The sequence below is a fragment of the Serinus canaria genome, chromosome 3 (assembly GCF_022539315.1).
Source record: "Serinus canaria isolate serCan28SL12 chromosome 3, serCan2020, whole genome shotgun sequence".
NCBI classification, from domain to species: Eukaryota; Metazoa; Chordata; class Aves; order Passeriformes; family Fringillidae; genus Serinus; species Serinus canaria.
The window spans coordinates 33,931,054-33,956,034 of NC_066316.1; the positions used below are offsets into that span (position 1 = coordinate 33,931,054).

Here is a 24,981-nt window from a genome sequence, read left to right on the forward strand (position 1 = left end):
TATAAGAGTACCTGAAACAGTTTTCTAGTAAACAGCATTAATCAGAGAATGGTTGAGAAGATTCTATTGGGAGAGCATGAAAAACACTGCCTTTGGGAGGCAAGCAAAGTTTGAAATTTCTCTTTTGAGTGATGGGTAAAGGGTCAGGGCTGGACCACTTGTGAAGTTTTTATAATCTTGATTTGATGGAATTTAATAAACTAGCATTCATTGACTTTTAACTAGAAATTTTGTTGTTCAACACAGCAGCATATCCTTCTGCTAGTCTGAATATCTGTGTCTCAGCTTTCAACAGGCCCCCATGCTCTCCCACTCCAAGGCAAAGGAGCACATAGGAATATTATCTGTGATTCTGCAGGGAGCAGGGGTACAACAAAATGTGTACATAATGCCCACTTCAGTCAACACTGATATCAAGTGGGATTTTAGGAAGTTGAAGAATATTCAATTTCATTGCCTATTAACATTTTAATGAACTGATAATTTTACTCCAGAGGACTGTTCACAGTCACAAAAAAACCTGAGTTTCTTACAGTCACTGCAACTGTGCTGTAATAGATAATTTAGTCAGAAAACAAAATTATATCTCTCCTGTGTATGGCATGTACAATAGAAACATAAAATAATTTACTTAATGGAAGTTTTGTCTTACCTGAAATCATTTATCATTTCACCTTTTTATGACAATATTTGTGGGACCAGAGGAGTCATTCAAAAGGCATCATCCATTTGGGAAATGAGGAGTACAGATTATTATACTTAAATGCTACTTTTAACTGCTAGAATGGATATTTGAGCCTGTTTTTGTCTGATGATATGTGGGAATTGTTGGAGACTTATGTAAACTCAGCCTAGATGAAGCATCCAAACCTAGGCTTGAAACCACCAACTCATCTGAAGTTTTGCTTAAGCATTCAAGCACCATCTACTGTACAGCTAGGGCTCACTGGCATTAGTGTATCATAACAAGAGGTCAAAGTAATTTCTGAAAGAAATTCAAAGAATTCTGAATGTTGAGAATGCTTTGATTTGCTTTTATTTCCTAGCTCCCTGTAAAAACTGGCTTTTTGCCTTGCTTTTGACTATGCTTCACTAGCTATGAATCAGAACTTTAAGTCTCGAAGGGACAACAATGCAGCATAAAAATCAATTTAAATTACTATCCTCAGAAAAAAACCCAATAAAACTAGTATGCAGTGTTTGACAACTTTACTGGAAAGTCCAAAATCACTTATTTAGAAAAGTGCTATCTAAATTGTAAGAAGGAAAAAAAATTAAATTCTTATAAATTACATGGTTCTACTGATAATTTTCAAGAATACTGTTTTTCCTTTTTTTTTTTTTTTTTTTTTTTTAATTTCCAGACAACGGGAAAATATGCATAATACTGGAAGCTACCCTGCTGGGATAGGTAAGTAAACAAATTTTGGCAGACTAAGTTGTTAATTATTCTGCTTGTTTTAGCAAGGTAATTACAATTCTTGCTAAGGGTGAAGAATAAAAGACTTTCATAGGTGTTCAGTAGAATTTAATAACAAAGTAAGAGCATGTGAGCAAGTTTTAATGATGTTGGATAGATTCAACTTCAAAGGGTGGGCATACTGAGGTAATTTAATTAAAAACTTATGGAATGTGTGGATAAAAAATGCTCTTGACTGGTTATTAGCCAAGAATATGCTTTTGACTGTCTATTAGCCAAGGTAACAGGTCAGTCTGCAAAACAATGACAAGAGTCCCCTTGTAGCAAAAATGGTAATGGTTGAAAAATTCAGTCAAAAAGACACTGCTTTTAAATTGTGAGAAGACAGTCAGCCTTTGGCTGCTTCTATGCATATCCTAGCTTCATCTGAAAAAAACTTCTGATATTGTCCATGCATTTCAAATGCAGACTGGAGAGCTGAAAGTCAGTTAAAAGGTTGGCAGGGGACACAAAGAAACCTGAGCAATTGCAGTTTTGCTAGGAATATCTCTGGTGAGGTAGACTTATATAAACTGTGAGGTTGGACATATACTCCAAACCAGAAGGGCACAGGCAAGTTTCCAGCTGTGATAGCAACTCTCTACCTAAAGGCATGCTCATCTGGTACATCATTGCTACAGCAGTCATCCATTGCATCCTAAGCAGATGCCCTGACTCTCTTTTCTTTCAAAGCTTTGCTTTTGGAAAGTGCTTTTGGACAAAAACGCTTACAGGCAAAGTCGCAATTCAAAGGGAATTCAACAGAAAGTCCTTCAAAGGGCTTTCTGTTGCTTCCTGAGCAGCATGGTGCACCTGGTGACAGCAATTAAGAAGAGGGGCTTGGCACATTTCTGTAAAGGCAGGGATTATGCAGTGGTGCACACAGCAGTAACTGGAGAAAATGCGTTTCTATTAAAGGACATGGAAAGGCTGGGAGAATGAGATGCTGTTGGAGATGAGGTCTTCCAGCAGTCTCTCCCTGTTCAGAGGCTGGGATTGGTTAAATTCATTGAAGGAGCAGTAAAGAACTGTGAGAAGAAAAGCAAGAGTACCATACACGGTTGTTCTATGCAATGTAGCCACTGATGGTTTCAAATATGTACGGCAGAAGATTGGAGTGTAATACCCCCTGCTTATCAATGCATGCTGCTCCTCCTGCTGATCAGGTCTGTAGCTAGATTACCAAATCTTATAAGCCCCTGCCTCTCCCTTCCACAGCAGTGGTGCAAAGAGCATGGTGCTTGGCTGACCCTTGGCCAATGCACAAATATCCAGAGGAGGTAGAAGTTGAGCTCTATCCGATGGTGGCTTGGAGTCACACAAGGTCTTGGAAGAGGTATAAACCAGGGAACAGCAAAACAGAAAAATTATCTGTGAAATGTTCATCAACAAACACGTCAAACCAGACTGTGATTACCCAGAGAAGGGCTGGTACATCAAACAGGAGCTTGGCTTTCTGATGAGGGCGGCTGGTTGCATGTGGGGTATTTGGCGGCCGTCTTTGTGGGAGACAACAGAACTTGCCCAGAAGAAAATCTGGTGAAGGGCTATTTTCAAAGAGGGCCGCTGACTCCACAGAAGCTATTTGCGGCTATGATTTCTGTCATATTCCTTCACGGCATTTTTCTGTTTCAACAAAAACCAACGTTGTGTGTCTGCATGTGGTGAACTGCAGATGTGCTAGAGAGGAGGAAAAGTTCATTTCAAACTTGCGTGTTGAAACACTTCATGCAGCGTGAACTTATTTTCTCTTTAAACTAAATATATATTTGTGTACATTAAAAAAGTGCTGATTTTAACTATTTTTGTTTCTGATCTGGGAACTCAAAGGGCAGTCATCTGAACAAATTTTTGCTTTTGGCTGAGCTATTATTACACCTTAGAGACCTGAATGGTTCCAGTGTGTGAATTTGAAGGTAATTTGACAAGACATGTGGAATCCAAGGTAGCAGAAGTGCAGATAGAGGCTCCTTTTCTTACAGCAAGAAAAAATTATTAAGAGCGTAACCTGGCCTGAAATGCCGACTCAGCAACAAGGTGCCACAAAAATTTCTTTCCAAACATTGTGGCATCTGTTAATGCCAGGAAAGCTCACAAAAGTTAAAGAATGTGATTGAGATGTTCAAAGCACGATTCTGAATTCTACTTCTAGCCCTGGTGATGACAGTTCCTGGTATGTCTATGCAGGAAAAGAAAAGTATTGTTGTTATATGGATGGGTCTGCCTTGCCTGCAAAATCCAGTAGCATGGTGAAAATAATAATCAAGACTCAAAACTCCAACATATTAGCACATGCCAGTAACTACACTAATAACTTTCCAAGAATCCTGGCCATGTTAGTTTGCTTTTTAACATGTCCCAAAGGCCAGGCCATTGATTATTCTTGGCTGTTTTCTGTCCTTGCCTGCTGAGACTGATGCAGCAGCAAACACCTTCCCTCATTTTGCTGTGATGTTAGTAGCACAGTGGAAATATTGAGATCTGTAGATTTAGATATATAAAGAGGGAAATTGATTTGCATTTCATTCTGATGGTATCTGAACTTGCTGCCATACTCTGGAGAATGAATCACGGGTTCTCATTCTAGCGGGCAGCTGTGCACTCCCACACTCTTTCCCGGTGTCTCTCTCTGACTCAGAACACACTCTGTCACCTGGGTGGCCAGAGATGTTGGCAAATGAAAGCAGCATTTCAGAGTGAGCACACAGAGATGAGGAGGTGGTAATGCAAATGGGTAATTCAGAAGTAAAAGCTAGGTAGTTGTTCTAAAGTAATAATTAAGATTTATCATGTGTAAAATTCTCTCACCACATCTAAACCAAGGAGTGTTTTGGAACACCTGTGCTTTGCTGTTGGAAGCTCATTTGAGCTGGAAAATTCTTCCTCCAGAGGCAATTTATTACCCATGTAACGGATGCTATTCTGTTGAATATGTAGCATATTGAGGTTTGGCTACCAGTTTCACTCTTTCAACACAGAGTGAAAATACGGAGATTGTGGGTTTGGAAGAATTTATTTTATTGATGTGGAAAACTGAGAATTTAACTTGGAAATTCTTTGATTAACTCCTGATTCTGTTTATGCAGGGAAAATTCTGTTAACATTGGAAATTAAGTTCAAATGTGCTCAATAACAAATTCCCTTCTTCAGAGGCAGCTCTTGTTTCACCTTTTGATGGGACACCATTCCCTGAACAAAAAGTCTGTCTTTCAATAGACTGCTATCAAGATTTTATATTTTGATATTTTACAAAGTTATATACTTTACAAGTGAAAAAAGTGAAGGTCTGAAGGGCAAAAAGGGAACATTTGCTCTGTCTTACTGATGTGGTTTTAAAATGTTGAGAACAATTAGGAAGCCATCAGCTCTGAAAAAAACCACATTGAACTGTGTACCCTGAATGAGGTTAAATCACTTGATTTTTCTATGAATGATTTGCAGCATATTTCCACAGTTTTGGAACACACTTCCCTGGAGTGCATGCCTACCAATCTGACTGATGCACAAGATTAGAGAAAACCTAAACTAGAAATCTAATTGCTTCATCTTTTCTTCCTAACTATTTATTTGAAAAAATATTCTGGTTTCCTTTTGTATTTTAATTTCAGTAAGCACAAGAAGACAGGTATGACTCTGTTCATTCTGGGTATAGAACTGCAAAGGAATTTCCTCACTAGACTGTTCACATCTATTTGGTGTCTGACTGTTCTAAAACACATACAAGACCTTGTGAAATGACTAATCACAAAATGAAATTAAGTCATGTGAAAGAGCTGTAGCACAGTCACTGGTCTTTGAATTTCAAATGTTCTAAAGTGATCAGAATTTTACATTCCTTGTTCTAGTTCACCTCAAAATGACGATGGCAAGAATTTTTCTATTATCACTCCACAGTGGTTTGATTTACACTGCATTTAATTACAACAGTTTTGACAATGTTCTTAGATTTGAATGGCTTGCCAATCTTATTCTTTTCAAGTGAAATATAAGAGTTGCTTTATTTTAGCTGCAAATTAATAGGAGTTTTTAAACAAAACCAGTGAAAAGTAAATCAGTTTGATTCTTCCCTGGTGTGGATAGCTGTAGCAGATAAGCTTTTGTCTTGAGGCCAGTTGCCCAACAGTCCTTAAGGAAGGACTAGATTTATGTGTTCTCTCCTTACCTCCTCCTTTGTACATTCATATTTGGATTAATGTCTTTGCAAATGTTCTAGGGAAAATGCCAGATCTGCAAAGACAAAGAACAGGTATTGCTATTTTTGCTGTGAAGTTTAAATTTATATAATGCAGAATGACAGGCTGCCTGTGCAAATGCAGCAGTACAAGTAAACAAAGTAGAAGGAAATACCTCAGAAGTCTACACCAGCAGATAAACTTGGCCATAAAAGGTCTGGAGAACAATTTGTGGGCTCTAAGGGGTAAGTGTTGAACTAGAAATTGGTGTGTTCGTACAGTTTGTTGGGTGAAAAAGAATAAAAACAGTACACAGTACTGATTGAACCCATTACTTGAAGGTAGTTATTAAGGCAAATACTGAAAAACTATTAGCTCAAAGGCATGTGGTGACATGTAACTGTCTTATCAGAATTGTATCATTCTGTAAACAAAGTTGCATATCTCGGATTTCACAATGACTGCTTCAGGCACGGCCTTTCAATTAAAGCACAAACTCTGTCAGTACTGAAGAGACAGGTTTCACTTCAAGAACTGTTTATCAAACAAATATAAAACCAGTACTATAGGTTTGTTTTGCTTTATTTCTTTCAATTTTTAAAGAATTTCTTTTAATGCTGTATTTATGTAAATTTCATGTTGATTATATGGATACTTTGTCATTCCTATTTGTCATTCAGGGTCCTTTTCCAAGGCTTGTTATCAAATCAGCTGCAAAAGCTGTATTTACTTCAGCTAAGGTGACTGCCCCATTCTTGTCACAGAGGCTTCCTAATCACTGGCTTCCAAAAGCTTCAGTCTGCAGATAATAAAAAGAGAGAGATAAACAGCAGGGTTTCCCCTTTCATACAAGCCTACTTGTGTTTCCTGATTTATACAGGAGTGAGAAGAATTGGATCTGTCTAGATTTTTCTTCTTCACCAGTTTTTTTTTCAGTTTCTTTCATCAGCTGTGCAATTGAAAACTGTCTTCTTCCAGGCTCTCAGGACAACAGGATGTGTGAGAGTCATAACACATGATAATGCCAATTAAATCTCCATCCTGTATCCTTACCATATCTGTCTTGAAGTTGCTCTTTCCCTCTTGGCTGTCTGTTCAAAAGACATTGTCTTGCTGCACAAAACCTGCTCCATTAAAGGCTCCAGTCCTTGTCTGTGGACAGTGACTGGAGTCACCCTGCCATGGGGGACACCTCCTCATGCCTGAGTGGACAGTGAGTGACTTTGCCTTTTTTCCACTCAGCATTGCTTTCTGTGTTGCCATTCACCTCTGTTCTCCTGCTCCCCTCATTGGGTCTTGCCTTTGCACTCCTAACACATTTGCACACTCTTTTGAGTGTGGAGGTGGAATTACCTCAACTTCCAGCACTAGCCTTGATGAGTGCACAGTATTCACAATTCTCCCAATTCCCACAGTAAATTCTGTGCACTTGGGGTCAGTTTGGAACCAATACACAAAATGGCTCAATGATTCCAGGTCACCATAGAAGCACAGTGGAGGCTTAAGCCCCCAGTTCCCACATCCTAGGTTACTTCCATAACTGACTTGGTTATTTCCCCTCTCCTGTGTTAGTGCTGGAAAGGAAGCAGTGCTGGGGCTGCTCTTGTGCCTTACTCATGCAATGGGTGCTGTGCCCTGCAACCTCACCATTGCCTCATGTACCCCCATGCAGGGCAGAGCCTTACCTTAAATAAACTTCATGGCATTTAGAGAGCAAACCTCTCTGATCATCTTACAGTACGCTTGTGCAACAACACAGAAGTTGGCACGCATTTTTTCTCTTATGAGCTTACCTCCAGGAAGATGAGAAACCACAAGGAATCTGAGTGCTTTGAACATAGGCTTTGCATGGAATTCCTACCATCTCTCCTGATAAACACTTGGAATCAAAGTTATTTTCAGATGTCCCCAAAGAATATTTTCAACAGATTGCTTAGATCATGACTGATAGCTTTATTAGTAAGAAATGTAGTTAATTGCCTGTTCAGCAGCAATAAAAAATATGATGGCACATATTTTTTGGCCAGATCTTTCCTACATTTTTTTCCTTCCCTTCAGAATTTCCTCTGGCACACATGAATGAATTAACTGTGTAGCCCTTTGCCATTGCCAAGATCCTTCTTATCCTGCTTTGTAGATGAAAGGATGAGGAATCTATGTATCTGCTTTGTATCTCTCACTGCAGGCAAATGTCCCTGTTATCACCAAGAAACATACCAAATCTTGGTTAGGATTTTAGGTACAGCTTTGCTATGCTCATACTCAGGTCAGAGCTTAGCAGGCTGTTGTCAGCTGGATCTAAACCTCAAGACTATTCGAGGCAGACAGGCAGTATTTCAGACCTGAACAGACCTAAGCTACTGTGACACTGGCATGTGTGCCTCTTTTTGATCCATTTTACCAAGCTAGTAAACACAATTTCAAGTCTTAGGTCTTGAGCAGGATCTTGAATTCCACAGCCAAACACCACATTTGCAGAAGTGCTGAATTAGTCTCCTGGTTTTGGCTGGAAGGTTGAATGTTAGTATTTTCAACATGTTCTGTAAATCAGGTCATTCAGAGTCATTTGAACTTACTATACACTTTTCAAAATCAGGGTTAGGATATTACTTTGAAAAAGTAATTTTTGATCTACTGTAAAGCCAGTGGCACACAGAGCATTTAATACAGAGAAGGGGCTAGGCTGGAGACTTTTAAATTTATAAAGTACTTAATTTCAATGCCACAGAGACAAAATGAGGGCCATTTATACCCCTGGGCTGATGTCAGTTGGCTATTGACTTGCAACAGGAGGGCTTTGATCTGCAAGTTGTCTCTATTAAAAAGAGATAAAGATAACAATCTAATCCACTACCAGCAGTCTATTAACAATGTTCTAGGCTTGAGTATGAATTTTCAAATGCAATTTAGATGTGACTACAATGCATACAGCACCAACATTTTTCATCTTGTACATTCTATATGAAAGACTATCATGGTGGGCTTACTGGAGTTCACATCTAACTTGACTTCCATTAAGAAAAGTGCTTTTAAAAAGGTTTGTAAACTTCTCCACACTTTCCTGTGGACTCCTCTATAAAATTGCTGTTCTATTGGAACCTCATTACTGAAAACAGCTGTCCTCTTTCCTTTGCTCTTAATATGAAGGAAAACTCGGAAGTAAGAAAGACGGTATCTGCTTTTAAAATACACAGCATTTGAAACTGGAGATAAACAAAATATATGGCAGCTCTGGCATTACAAATATGAGTGATGACTATGAGTGTCACCTCTCAAAGAGGTGACATAAGGTGACACAGCTTTGAAAGTAACTGAATTCAGAGGCAATAGCTGGTCTGTGGAAAGACTAAAATTCTTATTTAACTGGGAATTTCTCAGCGATGGACATTGTCCTGTTTCCTGTCCAAAAGGTTCCACCTGATTCTTTACCTGTCTCACATATTGACAAGATTATCTACAGAGAAATTTGATAGGAAAAAGTGGCCCAGAATTTCATTTTGCCTAATTTTATTTTAAGGTAGCTTCTGATGCTCTTGCTGAAACTGAAATTAACCTGGCTAACTTTTATGTAGGTTCCAGGTAGTTTAGCTATAATAGTTAAAAATAAAATTTGTAAACTAGTTTGACTGAAAGTCAAGGCTCTTGGCTGTTCTGCTGTAAGGATTGTTCTTTGCTGTGTAATCTCTGCTAAATGCAGCAGAGATGGCTCTGTGACTACTGAAGTAGTGGGTTTCAGAAGCCAAAAATTTGTTTATATTGAGAAGAAATGTTTTAGCAGAAGTGATTTTTGCCTACTGTTTTAAAAATACCTCTTCTCAGCACAGCAGGAAAAGGGATGTGTTGCTCAGCAAGCCACAAAGCATTATTTAGTCCTTAATTTTCTTTACTATTTCTTACTTCTGGCTCTGCGTGCAGCTTCAGTGGGTGCAGGCTTCAGCCTTAATGGCCAAGATCCACTTCCTTACTGCTGAAGAATCTGGCCCTACTGGCACTCCATTACATTGAGCAGGAAAGAAAATATCTTAAAAGGTGCCCCAGCATAAGGGAATGGGAGAGTAAGTGTAAATAAAGCAGAGGCTGGGCAGACCAACAAGAAATGTTTAACATTCCATGCTCTCCACAAAGGGCAGGTCAAGGAAAGGGAATGAGTGGTTGGGATGAAGCACATGCCATGTATATTTTTCAAGCACATTTCAGCAGAGTATATCTAGTCACGTAAACATCCACAACAAACAGAGCAGCCCTGTTCTTGAACGTGGCAGACCTCCTGAGGTCCCTCTATATACACAGGAGATGGCTCTCACTATGCAGGGAAGCCACAGCTGCTGAATTCACAGCTGCAGTTTGAATTCAGAGGCACAAATTATACTGAGAGGGTCAGACATTCTCAGATATGACCAGCTGAACAATTGCTTGCTCACGCCCAAGTCAAACCAATGTATTGTCAAGCTATGTGTGCCCTGTGTCTGGGCAGGTAAGAGGTGGAAGAAGTGAGTTTGTTGAAAGGCATATCTCAGGGTTTGGGGAAAAGCTAAAAATCCCATAAATGAAAGTTCCATATGTAGTGGGTAAGATTACTTCTTTCTTATTCTCAGGTGCTATCCAAATTATTTGAATGAAAATCAGAGTTATTAACTCTATCTTTATATAGACTTGAAGCAAGAGTTCAAGTCACTCAAGGCTTTGACTCTGTGAGGCTGCAATCATTTAAAAGTCATAGGAGATTAAAATGATGTTTATTTTTGGTTTATATTGAAACTTAACACATACCACATTTAATAGCAGTTGGGAATGTAGACATGGGTCTTCAGAAAGCTGCAAAACCTTCATCAGAGGTAAGATACATCTATGAACTAAACCCTTATGAATCAGTGACTACCCCAGCCTGAGAACTGCCATGCAGTCATACAGAAGCCAGAGCATGTCACAGAAATAGTCTCACTCAAAAGGGAAAACATGAACTGCACCTGCAAACAGCAGGATAGGTAGGAATACTGTGAAGGTCAGATACTGATGAGGAAAACATCTTGCCCACTTGCTTATCTGGAGATTATTTTGTTACCATTGTTTGCCCTGCCAGGTCAGGACCACCAATTGCTCTTGAAGAAGCTGAAATCTTCCCCAAGAATCCCATGAGTTCACAGCATGCTCCAGCTGCTGTGGAGTTTCAGCAGCAGCCAATAGGTTGCATTGGTTGGCATAACCTTTTATTTGTGGAGAGTGAGGGACTACAAATCTTGACAATAAGATTTCAAAGGAACAAAAAAAAAAAAATAGAAGAGCTTTCTTAATTCCTCTTGGTAAGACTTGAACATGTCCCAAGTTAGTATTAATAGTTCTCTAGAATATCATACATTTTTGGATGCTATGCTTAGAACTGCCTCTGCCTTAGTATAGAAGAATGTTGTAACTCTGTTACCTGGGTCTGTCATGGTAACCATTTTCCTTTTTTAAAATTTTATTTCTTTTGTAGTTTGCAAAATAGTAGCTATTTTGCCTCATGTGCAGTTTGAAATACTTATTGGGTAGCTTGGATGATGGTCCAGAGAGAAGTAAGTTTCCTGAAGCTTAAGAGTTCAGCAGAGAGGCGATTTTTATTTTTTTAAGATGGTAGGGTTCAGAAATCTTGCTGGAGTTCATGAACCTATTCTTCCTGTAACTGAAACCCATGTTTTACTCAGGGTTGATTCAATTTTTAAAATAAATGTTTTCCTAGTTACAGGGAAAGCCAGTTCTATGTATAAGGGGTAGAATAACACCCTTCCAAAATCCATGTCTCATAGGTGGGTGGCCTATATGCAGGATATGCATGCACACAAAACTTAGCTTAGAGTAAGAGACTTTTCCTCTCCCCATCTGTTCTCTCCCACCCACTCCTTTGCCATAATTTCTGTCATCTTTCTGCCTTCTCACTGAGTTATATCAACTACTGTGTTTTTTAAAACTAAGTTTGTGGACATTATTTTCAGTTTCTCTAAATGGAAACTGAGCTTAGATCTCACCAACAAAGATTCTTTGTCCAGTTTCCATTTAAGTATCGTTTACTTTTCCTTAATGGAGTTGGGTGTCTGAACTTGGATTACTGGCATTAACAGAGTGATAAGAGTTTTTTACTGCTGAGGTATATAATCTATGCAGTCTGACTTACCAACAGCACCTACTGTCCTGAAGCACCTGGAATATCAGGTGTTTCTGCAGACACTCAAATGGGGAGAGTAGGGACATGTAATGCAAATGTTTCCAACATAACCCTTGCAGCAGTGGAAACATGAAAACCTCTTATGAGCACTCTCCAGTCTTAATGCCTGAGTCCTTTAGCCCTTTTGCCCAGTGGAGTACTACTGGTGTCCCATCTCTCCCAGGAACAGATATCTTAGGGCAGCAAGATTTTTCCTTTTTTGGACTGTGGTCATATGCTTTGTATGAAATTCCTATTCACACTGGAGAAAATTCCATGTACAGATCAATGGCTGCACAATCTTAGGTATGCAGTCATCTGCCAGGAACAGACACTGATTTTGTTTCATAAAACAATGGAATTACCCTCTGCAAAAGGAAGATATATCATTAAAAACATGTTACCACATCAGACAGGAAAATGTAAATAACCATACGTAACAGCAGCTGTTCCTGATCAGGTTCCATTCTTTGATCTTTAGAAAGATGGCTATTAATTAGCAGGGTCAACACTAAGCTTTTTCTTGGTAACAATGATCTTCTGAACCGCCCAAATAATAGCTAGTTGCTTGTAGCTTTGCTATGTTAAGCTTCTTGGGAAGGATTCTTCAGATAAATTGGATAACAAAATTACTTAATATAAACAGCTCTGAACTTAGGTCACATTTGCAGTAGATAGAGGATACATTTTGTTAGTAACCAATCCTGAATCCTTTGAAATCATGCATGAAATTAGTTCCAATCATACTGAAATTGCAGGTAATTGCTACTGAGATTGCAATCACTGCTTGACATGAATATCTACCTGCTGTGCCAGGTTCCATCTGCAACACACAAGTCACCACATTGTGGACTCTAAGGCTGCTGAAACACTTCTGTTAAGCTGCATTTCCATTTTGCACTACTGGTTGGAAAAATTTCTTTGAATGCATTGGATAAACTGCAGAGTCCTACTAATGCCCATGTGAATGAACCCCATAACAGAGTGCAGTATCAGACCCAGAGGCTGGTATCAAATCCAAAGCAGTCAAATCCCAAAGCCTGCCAGCAAACCACAAAGCAAGTGTAAAATCCTGAACACGCAACATATTCCAGAGTGGGGTCTGACTAGTCTCCAGCATGCAGTTTCTGATTCCACTTTGGAATTCAGCAGCATACTGGAACAAGTTACACCTGCAGTTTAACTCTGGATCATAAACAACATCTTTCTTTTTGATACGGTATAGTCACACAACATCTTTTCAATGAAAGCCATAGCAACATGTATGGAGGGAGTCCACTGAAGGAATGGAAAATGACCTTGATTTCTCCTATTTTCACATAGCAATAGGGATGAGAAGTTCAGAGTCTGTGATTATGTCTCTCCTGTCACAAGACATGCAGGAGACTAGTCCATGTGAATTTGCACATATGTTTGAGACAAGCCCAGCTGGTCCAAAGTCACAGACTTAAGAATTAATCTTTCATAATTTCCGTGGTCAAATGTTCAGAGAATCATGGACATGCCATCTTATTTAACTGCTAATGTAGTTTGACAGCAAATAGCACATCCTCTCAAAAAGAATATGTAGTCAAATACACAAACACTTCCTCCTATATCTGACTAGACAGTAGAAAAAAATGTAAACTCATCTGCCACTGGTTCATAGTTAAGGTCATAGTGGTTGCATAGTTGAAAAGTATTTCCTTGGATGTCATGAAGGGAAAGATGTGGTACTGTTAAGACTAATCCCTCCTGTTACTTAGCACACATTGCAGAATCATAAGATTATGTCCTGTTTTAATATGCAAACTGGCCTTCAGATTTCAGCCAGGTCTTCAGCAATTTATACATCCAGTTTGTTCTCCAGGAACTGCCAGTTCCAAGGCAGAAAGGCTAATGTCTCTGTGGCTGCTTGCAGCACCAAGGAGCCATGCCAAAGCACAGTGTCTGGCTCCGTGCTCCCCACTCTGCTACTGTTTCTTCCCTTTCACAGCCACACTCTAGGCACACATTACTTCTGGGCAAGACTCACTTCCCACTTCTCTCAGGAAGAACCTCTCATTGAGCTGAGGCTCACTGGAATGCAGAATGTTTGTGACTATGTCCCCAAACGGAAACATTTACATAACGTGCTTGATTTGATTAAGAAATGAGGTGCACAAATGCCTCAGCCACCTGAGCCATACTTGTTCAAAGAACCTAACTGGAAACCAGCAGATGGTGGTAGGAGTTCTTAAATCTGAATTTTGCAATTCATAACTAACGTGAACAAACTTGAGTTTTAGGTGATAATTAGATGCAATGCCAGAGCTATATCTTACTTTTGAGTCCCTTGCAGATAACATCAAATTATTGACCTTAAAATGGTTTGATATACATCCACTTCCTATGATACTTTTCCCCTCATCCTCATTCATTTATTTTGTGCAGCCCTGTAAACTGTAGCAAAACCATTATCAGCTCAGAGTGCTTGTGGCACCCTGCCTGCAGTGATGCTCAGGTGCATTACAAGTGACAATGGAGAGGAAACTTCTAAAAAATAAACCCAAATATTTCTGTGAAGTGTGTTCCTCCTGTGTGGGGGTGGAGGTCATGTGTTCCTTTCTCCCTTGGTGGACCCAAGCCCTGAGTTTAGAGTCTCTAACTGTGAAGGGATAAAACATACAAATACTGTGTCTTCCTACACCTTCTCTGTTCTCCCATCATTCATGGCTTATAGACAGAGCACTGCTTGGCCCCCTTCTGGAGCTCCTAACTCTCTGTCTCCAAAAGGCTTTATTTCTACCCAGGGAAAAAGGGGTTAATAGGTTAAAAATGTGGGGATGTGTTTGGAAGAGTGAGCCCTGTAGTTCTTTTTGCCAATTTTACACACTACTACCAACTAGTGCACAGCAACAGCCAACAACCGGGACTTCTCTGTGTCCCCTTCAGTCCGAATGCTAAGTACTAAAAACAGATGCTAATTGTATGGTTCCAGAAAAAAAGAAAAAGAGCATGCTGGGGTGACTCAGGACATATTCCCACTGTTGTGCAAGGACAAATAGTATTTAGATATGTGGAGATTTGTCTGTGGTTTACTGTGGCTTGTTGGGGGGCAGGGGAGGGGTATGCTTGTGTATGCAAAAACTCACAAGCACCACCCTGAACTATTTTAAGTCTTGGAGATGAAACTGATGATTATCTTCTAAGCTGTTAGCAAATGGCTATTCAGTGCCATGGTGGTACAAACTGAACTCAGTGACAAATAAAGAATGGGATAATAAACAGAATTTTATGTATCTCCTTTGAAGCATAAAACTTGCTACAAATTACATATCATTAAACAAAGGCATAAAAACTTATTGGAAAACAGAGGGTGGCAACACTTCAACAAAAATGTAAATGTGACTCTGATGCATATATTTTTACCTGAGGGAAATCAATGCCTGTGAAAACACTCAAGACAAAAATACTTATGAAAATGAAAACATTCAAGGCAAGAATTTATTACCCTACGATTTTATTTTTTTATTGTATTCTCAAATATCCAGCCAAGCGATAGGAATGCATTGCTCTGGATTGCAGTCACCCTTCTTTCAGCACTTGACTGTAAGTTCTGTCAAGGAACTTTGTACAACATTTTACACCTCAGGTTAGACACTTTATTTGTAATTAGGCATCTAAATAGTTAGCATCATTATCTTAGTGGATAAGACACAAACTGAAAACTTCTTTAGAAAAGTTAATTGAAATTGCTAATTTAGGTGACTTACAAGTACAAAAGCTTGACAATGGTGTCGAGAGCCTTCCAGCACCTTCAGTTACCTTAGTTGGAAGAATCATTACATGACATTCCATGCTGCAGCTGGTTTTTGTTACTGTAAAACTCCATATGCTGGAGCCAAGTTATTAATTAAGAAATATTTTTTGGCACTCTGGTGTGACTTACACCCCAAAAAGACCTGCAGTATGCTTTGGTTCCAAGCAGTTAGCTTCCCCAAGCCCTTTGACGTGTTTCCTTGAATATTTGAATAACAAAATCTCCCACAGAATAAGATCCTTCCTTGTCTCATCTGATCTAAATTCTGTCTTTAGGGCATCTTCTTCACCTTTTGGACAGACATAATTCATTCTATATGCTCTAAACTGCTTATAGGTTTGTTTATACAGACTGTAAGGGGTTAGCAAGAAGGAAAGCTATTTTTACAGCCAATAAAAACGAAAATCATGCTCCTGACATCACTTTACAAACTAAGCCTTCAGGTTATAAGGTCTCATTTCTTGCAATGAAATGCCAGGTTTATTGCTAGGCATTATGCTACTCTCCAATTCTAACCTCCAAAATCCTTCATTACAATCTCCAGACCAGATAGGACTCTGCTGCCAGGTTGAAGCCTAGAGTGAAAGAGGAGCAGCAGGGTATAGTGGAGGCAGCCCTCTGGGACTCTGCAAATGAGGAACCTGATATTTGAAGAAACCAAGACGTGCTTCCAAAACTTTTAGCAATTTTATGGCAATTTCAGGCACAGAATCAACAGTGGCGTTCCACTGTGCTAAAGGCAGGCTTGGCACTCTGCTTTTTGGCTCCTCTAGTATTTGGGGCAACACCTGTATTGTTCTGCTATTTTAAAGCTCCAGATGCTGTTAGGTTGATTCCTGTGAATGTGAGCTTTTGTTAAAGAAGAAAAGAGTAACTTAAAAGCAAGTCTTCAATATGATGACAAGATATTGAAACTGCAAACCTTAAATGACCTCAAACCAGAAGGAAGCAAAGTCAATACTTCTGGTTTACTTAGAACTAGAATTTTTAATCCAACTTTTGGTGGATGGCCAGAAATGGTCTCAGTTTCTCAGTTTCAACAAGTTGTTTGGCTTTTCCTGCACATGTTCTGCCACTGGAACACAGTGTCCAACCTTGCTTCTCTTACCAATGCCACTGTGAGCTTATGTTTACACTGGTTGCACCATGGCTCATTTTTGTGGTTCTTTCCCTCCTTCTTGCCAAATACTTCGGTTTCTCCTGCCAGAAATAAGAAGATGGGGTGAGTGAAGGGTTATGGGGTGAGTGAAGGGTTATGAGGTGAGTGAAAAGCAAAGATGGGGTGTGTGATGACAAAGGGAGCAGAACTGGGAAGCGTGGGGAGAAATGGAGAAGAGGAGGAAGCTGAGATATTGGAAATGCATGTAAGACTCAAATAGGATGTGTCATTGAACCTCCAGCACTTCCAAGACAGAGCTCTAAACAACATTATTTTTGTCTGGTTACTATAAACCAATAAACAGGAAATGTGTTATAGTAATAAACAAAGGACAGGAAAAAGGAAACACCACTAATCAAACAGGAACACAGCCTGGGAACATGAAAAAGGAACAAACAAGAGTTATGTTTTGCCCAATTCTCACTCAGGAATGGGAACAGTAACAAGTATGACAAAACACAGGACAAAACAGAGGCACTTGAGGCAGGACAGAAATGAAAACCAACATTCTCAGAGACATTTTGGGCCTTGTTTCCTGCTAGGAAATAGGATGGGAGCTTTTGATGCAAACTCTAGTTGCTATTCTACCTCTTACCCTGGAAGTTTTAAAAGAGTATTTGCATCTGCATATGAAACTGTAACTACCTCACCTCAGATGTGTCCCTTGTCTTTAGCACAAATTTGCATCAACAGAATGAAGCTATTTAGCATGAGAACCTTCAATACTCAGCAGTCACCAGAGGTAGGCTGTGTTCATGCTGGGTGGAATGTGAAAATATAAAATTTTTTTAACTGTTTATACATACATTTTATATATATATTTGGATATAGATATATATATACACATGTATATACCCATAAACATGCATTTCTTTGTGCAGGAACATCCTATTTTCAGCATTTCTGTTTTACTGCAGGGCTAGGGAGTATCCTTTAATGTATTCTCTGTTCTTTTTTCATATGTTTGTTCTGTGCTTTAGCCACAAAAACCTCTTTAGAAAACAGACTGTTTCTGTGGAGAAACTTTAGTCAAAAATAAGTCCAAGTGTTCCTGTGGATGTTTTTCCATGAGGTTCATTCTGAAAACAAGGCTACTTTCTTGGAAATATTCTGTTACAAATTGAATTGGTATATGATTCACTTAATTCCATGGGTTTATGTTCCACCTAAAACACACAGGTGAATAGTGAAGAACCATTTGGATTTACTTTCTGCAAGTAGGATATTCATAAATAGAAAGCTCAAAGGAGAAAATGAGCTTCCAGTGGATAAAAGCTATCAGCATTTGAAACACATGACTGTTTTTATTAAAGATCTAGATAACGAAGAGACTGCATCATCAGCAAGTTTGTACAATACCAGCAGGAGTGGTTGATGCACCAGACAGTTTTGGTATCATTCTGGGGGACTTTGACATGCTGAAGAAATCAGACAACAAGAAATTTAGGAAATTCCAAAAAAGGAAAAGGGGATCCTAAGGTACTTGGGCCACAAGCAGTCACTGTGGTGGTACCCACTGAGAAGACAAGAAGCAATGGGTAGACACTAAAATATAAGAAATTCCATTTAAACATAAGAAAAAAAAATATTGCTGTAGGGGTGATCATACATTGGCACAAGTTTTTCAGAGTGGTTGTGGAGTCTCCACCTGTGGTGGCATTCAGAAGGTGACTGAGCAACCTACTTTAGCTGACCCTGCTCTGAGCAAAGAGGCAGTGGGGGGCTTGGCCTTGATGATGGTGAGAGGTCCCCTCACAGTGTTATCTACTTTGTGATGGTGTGAAATTAAATAAAAACCCATCACAATAATGACAGGCTGAAGATAAATGATTGTCAATTCACAGTGAAAGACAAGAAGGGGAACATTTTGCAGAGCACCTCTGGCTGCCTTGCTTCTGAAGATACCCAAAAAGCAAGGAGGTGCTGCTGAACAGTGCTCTGGAGGTATAGGGACTGGACAGCTGACATCTGAGAGGGGCTACGCAGCTGAAGGAGAACTCTGAGCTATCCCCCAGCAGATATCACAGATGGCTGAACCAGGAGGCAGTAGGTGAGGCAAATCCTGGGTTCTGGAATGAGAGAAAAGAAGAGCAGGTGGAGTCTCAGCAGGCTGTTTGGAGACGGTTTTACACGCTGGCACAGTGGCTGTGGAGATATGGCTGGCTCCTACTGTGTGCCTCAGTCTTATTACCTCTCCTGAATGAATACAGGGTTGTGTCCTGCCCAAATGGATGCTAAGCTGCTTGGGAACAAGCATGGGTCTGGCATGAGTGATTTCTCACTCAGCTCTGGTCATCACCTGCTTCTCTCACTTTTCCTCCCAATTGGCTTCAGCTGATCATCCAATGCCTACCAATCACGACATAATTACTTAGATACTCCTCCAGCAGCTCTTTGGAAAGTACTCCCCAACATAAGGATGGCAGAAGGATAGGCTGAAGCATGTCCATTTCCCTGGTCTGTTTTGGGTTCCTGTGCCAGAAAACAGCACCTTGGAGGTCTGGAGAAAAGAGACTAACCAGGGCTGACACACACAACATTCATGACCTTCCCATGGGGCAGCTTAAAGGTAGGAGTGAGATAGCACTCCATCAGAGACCAAGGTATTTGCAGCTTTAGCAGCAAGCTGTGCCTATAGCTAGATTACTCCATCAGGGAGACACGTGTGCTTGCTTTGCTCATGGTCAGGATGAATGAATTGCTTCACTGCTGTGCCAGAAGCCTGAGTCTGACTGGCTGTGAGCAATTTATAGATCTGCATCTTCCCTGCAAATGCCCCAGCTTCAGACATGCCTTTAACTGGCATCAGAAGGTAATTTAGGTGTTCACTGCCGTCAGCTCATTTAAGTTGTCAAATGCAGACCCTCTTCATTAGTTTTTCTCACCATTGCAGTCTCTGTTGTCTGGTTTTGCCTTTCCAATAGAAGTAAAAGATTTGGCAGAGAGGCATGTAGGGAGAAATAAGAGATTCAGAATGGACAGCCCTGCCTACATGTCAAATCATTTGATTAGGCAAAGGGCTCAGTCAGACTGGGCAAATAAAATGTAATTAAACTGATTTCACTTAATTAGTGTATTAAAGGGACTCATCCCTGCTAAAATGGCAGCAACAGGAGAAACCACAAGTTTTGCCTACATGAAACCATGCTTAGGTCATGAACAGAAATACCAAGTGTGGTAAGCAGGACATCTCTGACTCTGAGCATCCAAAATACTGCACAAGGTTCATCTTCAGAGCATATAAGGATATCAGCATGTATCACCAAATATGTCTGTGATTTAAAATGCTAGTAAATTATGATTCCCAGACAGATGAGCCAGATCTACAGCTTTACTAAAGTGCCACATTTTTCTTCAAGTCATAGTTTGAACCCATGCCTGATTCAGAGAAAACTTCTGACACTCAATTTTTTTGTTGATCACAAGTATGAAGGATTTTGGTAATAATGGTTGAGCACTCACACTGGCCAAGTGCACAGCAAGCAAGTCATTTATGCAGTCCATTTCTTCTCAGTATTATTAGAAAAACTATTTAAAGCATAATTGGTCTTTTAAGTTCTTGGCTAGGCTCTCATTCTGCTGTCTGAATGAAAATAAAATTAAAAAACTCTAATGAAAAATTCCTGACAGATGTTTTGTGCCACTAAGCTGATACAGGTGCAATACACCATCTCACTAAAGCAAATTACTCTGGCTCTGAAAACTTGAGACATTTATTCTTGAGTCCAAATTTAAAAACCCTTAAAAATCACATTAGAAGGAGAAACCTGGGAGTAAAGCAAACCAAAGTCTGGGTAAGTTAGTTTTGGCAAAATTAGTAAAGAAAACAGAACAAAATAAAATACGGTCAAGGGAAGGGGAAACCCACAAACATAAAGGCACTTAAGGTGTAATTTTTTCTAAGTAGATTTTCACCAAAAGTAGTGCATAAACTCAAAACTTCATTAAAATGTAAAGCCTGAAAGGGTTTAGTAGGTGAGGCTCTTGTTTATTACGTGTGACTGTGATGTCAGTCCAGGTGAGGGCTGTAATGAAAACAAGTTCCAAGATTTTAGTCCAGTTTTTTGAAGGTTAACTCAACATCACAAGCACATCAAGTCATATAACAACCATAGGCAAGGCCAGGGTTCTTCCATCCAGATAGCCCTAAAACTGTATGGACAGTACATGTACTAACCTACAAGTAGTTTGTGGGACAGTGGCTTAGTAAACATAGGTTAAACTATTATCAGTAGTCTGGAAAAGATTAATGGCCAATCTTTCCAGAAACATGCATCTGTCTTCAGTGTGAAAAATATCCTCCAAGTGTTAATGCCCTCAGTATTTGCACAAACAAGTACCTGAGAGCACCTAATTTGCAGTTTACTGCTGAGTGCTGTGCACACTCATGTCACACATGATGCACTAGTTAAAAAAGTAAAGCAAACAGCATCTTTTTAGGTAATATACTAGAAACCCAGAATGGAGAAGGGGAAAGAGACAAACTCAGCTGAGACAGGAAACTCACCCACAAACCAAAACTTGACAAGATTTTTATGAGATGCTGATGAGAAACTCCTCTCAAGAGGCCCCATAATGGGCTTGAACCAGCCTTCAAAATCCAAATATTTCACAAACTTCTTTGCATAAGTCTGTTCCTACAGAAGATAAAGGAAGGGAAAAGAAATTCCTGATTTCGATTTGGAGAAAAGGAATTTTTTTTTCAAGAGAAAATATGTGAAATGCTATCTCTGTTGCTGCCTGGGAAAAAAACATGCGGGGAAATTTTCTATTAACACTTTTATAACTTCACCTGGGTTAAAGGAATTATTACAGGCCTTTTTTAAGGCGCTGTGCACTGAGGGTACTGTCACACACATGTACACACAAAAGGCTGCATTGCCTTATTATGGTGTATGCACCACAGCCTGAGCAATGTATCTACATTAAACACAATCCTTTGCTAAGGAGGTCTTAATGCCACTGTTTCAGGAAGGAAACCAGTCTCTTGCAAAGCATGCATTTCAGATTTCTAACTCAAGCTGTTAGAGGTGGTGCTTTGTGTGCACCCAGCTCTCCCTGACCACATTTTCTCTCATGTCCTGCACTAACAGCAGAGGGAATACACTGCTGCCATTAAGTACATGGACACCTTGTCAGACACTGTGTATGGAGTCCTTGGGTCTTCTGGAAGCTGAAATGCTGACTGTGAAGCCAGTGAAATGTGCTCTGTCTCTGTGGAAGACAGAGTAAGACTCTGGGACAGGTGAGGCTTAACTCTGTTGGGTGCATGCATTTACCTCTCAATATCCATCAATATGGGCCTTATCCTCATCAGAGGTCCTAAAACCACGTCAGACTCTTTTCATGAGAAGAGAGTAGTGTTAATATTTCTTCTACATCTACTGAATGTCCCTTTTGGGAAAGGTGGGGGCAGATTCTCGTGTTTTCCACAGGTTTCACTTGTTAGATGAATCATGAGGAAACACCTCTGCCAGGAACACTGTGTGTCAGACCCTGTGAGAGCATGAACAGAAAATGCCTAGAGAAGCAGACCTGCAGGCAATGTAGATCTGCCAAAAGCTTGTTTAAGAAGGGCTTAAACAGGTAATAGCACAGATATAGCCACACTTCAGTAGTTATGACATGCTGAGAGGCAGTAATTTGGCAGTCAGACAGCTCCATTGCCTTCCTAGGCAGGTATGTTGGAAAAGCCACTTGGAGATTTGAGGGCTGAATTCAGGTAGCTGAAGTGGTAGGTGGATGCCTCAGCCCATCTGGGGCCTGATCCTCCCATGGTTTGCTAAATACAGAGTAGGAAACTGAAATTTTTCTGCATTACTGAAAGAGAAATTGTGCTGTTAGTAAAAAAACCTAGACTGCTACAAGTCTTTGTGATTTCTGCAAGGAAGACCTTGCCACAAGCCCAGGCAGCTGTATCCCAGCACAACCTTTGGAGACAGATTTATGGAGCTCTGCCACTGCCCTCCATTGAGCATGAGCTCTCCCAGTGCTTACACAGTAACATGGAGCACATTCAGACTCCAGCTACCCCTCAAATATCCAACTCTAGATGTATTTTCCTGACCCATATTTCTCATCACTGTGGCAGTCTTTGGCTCTGGTTTGTAAAAGCCAGCACTAGAAGAAACCATGCATTATATTTTTTTGTTCTGAATTTGTTGGATTATTTTCCATCTGTCAACACCAGACCCTCCCCCCCTGCAAAGCAGCAAGTTAGAAAGAATTCTGCTAAAAATCGCCACCTAAATAAGCTACCTCTAAATTCTGCTAACTGAGCATTTTTGCATGATGTATGAGGGACCCAGATTTGCCTGGTGGCTGGAACTGACTCAGATAGTCTGGGTTTCCAGGCAAGTGCTGCCTGCCTGGGCTGTGGTCCAGACCTGAGTACTAAGTCAGCCTTAGGCTAAAGTCAGAGAGCCCACGATGGTGCAGTGCTTTGGTTTGGGTACACCCAGATTCATCAGGTCTAGGGATGCAGAGTACAGACCCTACTAACCCACGTAGAACAACACACATCCTGAGGTTCCATAATTCAGCATCTTTGTAAATGTAATGACCATTAATAAGTTGTACAGACATCCCTTGGATTTTATTTAGAATTAGAAATTTTCATAGAATTAGATAAAGACTTAGGTTGATGAGGACATTCAAAGACTGAGTGAAAGGATTTACATTTGAAAGCCAAATGCCATAGGCCATATGCTCACTAATTCCTCAAATCACCTTCTCTGGAGACAAGTAGCAAACATATCTGCAGTTCTAAACATTTCTGCAGTTTTAAACCAAAGGAGAAATTAATACTATTTTAAAATAGTTTTTGATTATTTATGAACAAAAAGTGATGGCAGAATGGCACTGGTGTCATGGCCAGCACAGCATATGAGAGGAAAGAAGAGATTGCTGGGCACAGCATAGTTCTACCTCAGAAGTTCTCTGAGTCTTGAGAGGGTCCCCAGAGTTCTCCTTCCCATAAAGCATTAATTAGTTTACTGTTATTGTAAAGTATTTTTATTTTTAGCATCTAATAGCAGTTATGCATTTGCTATTACACCTTTGTTGGAAATTTAATCTCTGCTGTTCTTAGACTGAACTATTGCTTTATTAGGCGATTCCAAAAAAATATCTTTTTTGCAAGATTATTTTTTAAGAGAAAACAAATGCGGTTTTTAAAATGTTCTCTATGTTTCTAACCTCATTTTTATGTTTCCTTCCTTCACACTAATTGCTCATTCCTGACCAGTTCTGTTTCCCAGTATCCCATCTGAACATCATTACACTCTGGATGTATTCAATCACCTTTTTACCAACTCAGAAAGAGGGGCTAGTAACATACTATTTTCTCTAGCTTACTTTTATTCAAAGAAAAAGAATATGGTACTATAGGGACCCAATATTTTTTTCTTTTTTCATTCTGGCTATTGATGTTATCATCTGATATCCATCAATAAAGCCTTTTATTCTGTAGATGTCCATGTATAATTCAATTGTCTGGAGAATCAGTGTGAACTTTTACAAATAATTAAAACACTGTACAAGCTCCTTTATAGGTGATAGCAAATGAAAGCCTTGTGCAATTAAAGTATCAGAGCAGGTTTGGTTTGTTTCCCAGATGTGCATATTCCACTTCTCCCTTAACTCTCTGAAGACCTCAGTTTGGCTCAGTATAGCAAGTCTGTTAAAAAACTCCCCTGTGACATCCATGTTAGCACAGAACTGCTTGGCTGCTAGAAGGATTCCAGAGTTTGAATGTTTTCCTGTTGGATACTGGGCTGTGACATCACCTTGCCTCAAATCCTATTTTTCTGGTTTAAACTGCTCTGCTTTCCCATACTTGCAGCAGTTTAAGCTCCTCTGGCAGCCTGTTAGGTCGGTGGAGAAATTTTTGACTCTTTCATCTGAAGTCTATCAAGAAAATGTTGATCAGGTAGCATGATGGGAGAGCTTTATTTGCTGAAGTCTGCCTCTCAGGGGAAGTTTATTTGCATATTTGAAGAACTGAGGATGTTTTTGTAGTACAGGAGCCAAGCTGACCATGATAAGACCCTGTGGGGTGGGACACCAGGGTATTTTCTCTGTTTTGTTAAACTCTCATATCTGTGAGTTATTTAAAATGCTGATTAGATTTTATTAAAGACTTGTGATTCTCTTTTCTCCAGAGGCCTATAAACATGAGGGTCATCTTAGTCTATGAACAACTCATATTCCAACGCCAAGATCTAAAACAAA

At 39.8% G+C, this 24,981-nt stretch overlaps 1 long non-coding RNA gene across 2 annotated transcripts in view; it reads left to right on the forward strand.

Annotated features, from left to right (window-relative positions):
- LOC108962305 (uncharacterized) overlaps positions 1-24,981 on the forward strand; it is a 63,380-nt gene that overhangs the window by 25,975 nt on the left and 12,424 nt on the right. For both annotated transcript variants that reach the window (XR_007777098.1, XR_007777097.1), the window contains one exon: positions 1,365-1,411. This is a non-coding gene — a long non-coding RNA (uncharacterized LOC108962305). The remainder of the gene's footprint in view (positions 1-1,364; positions 1,412-24,981) is intronic.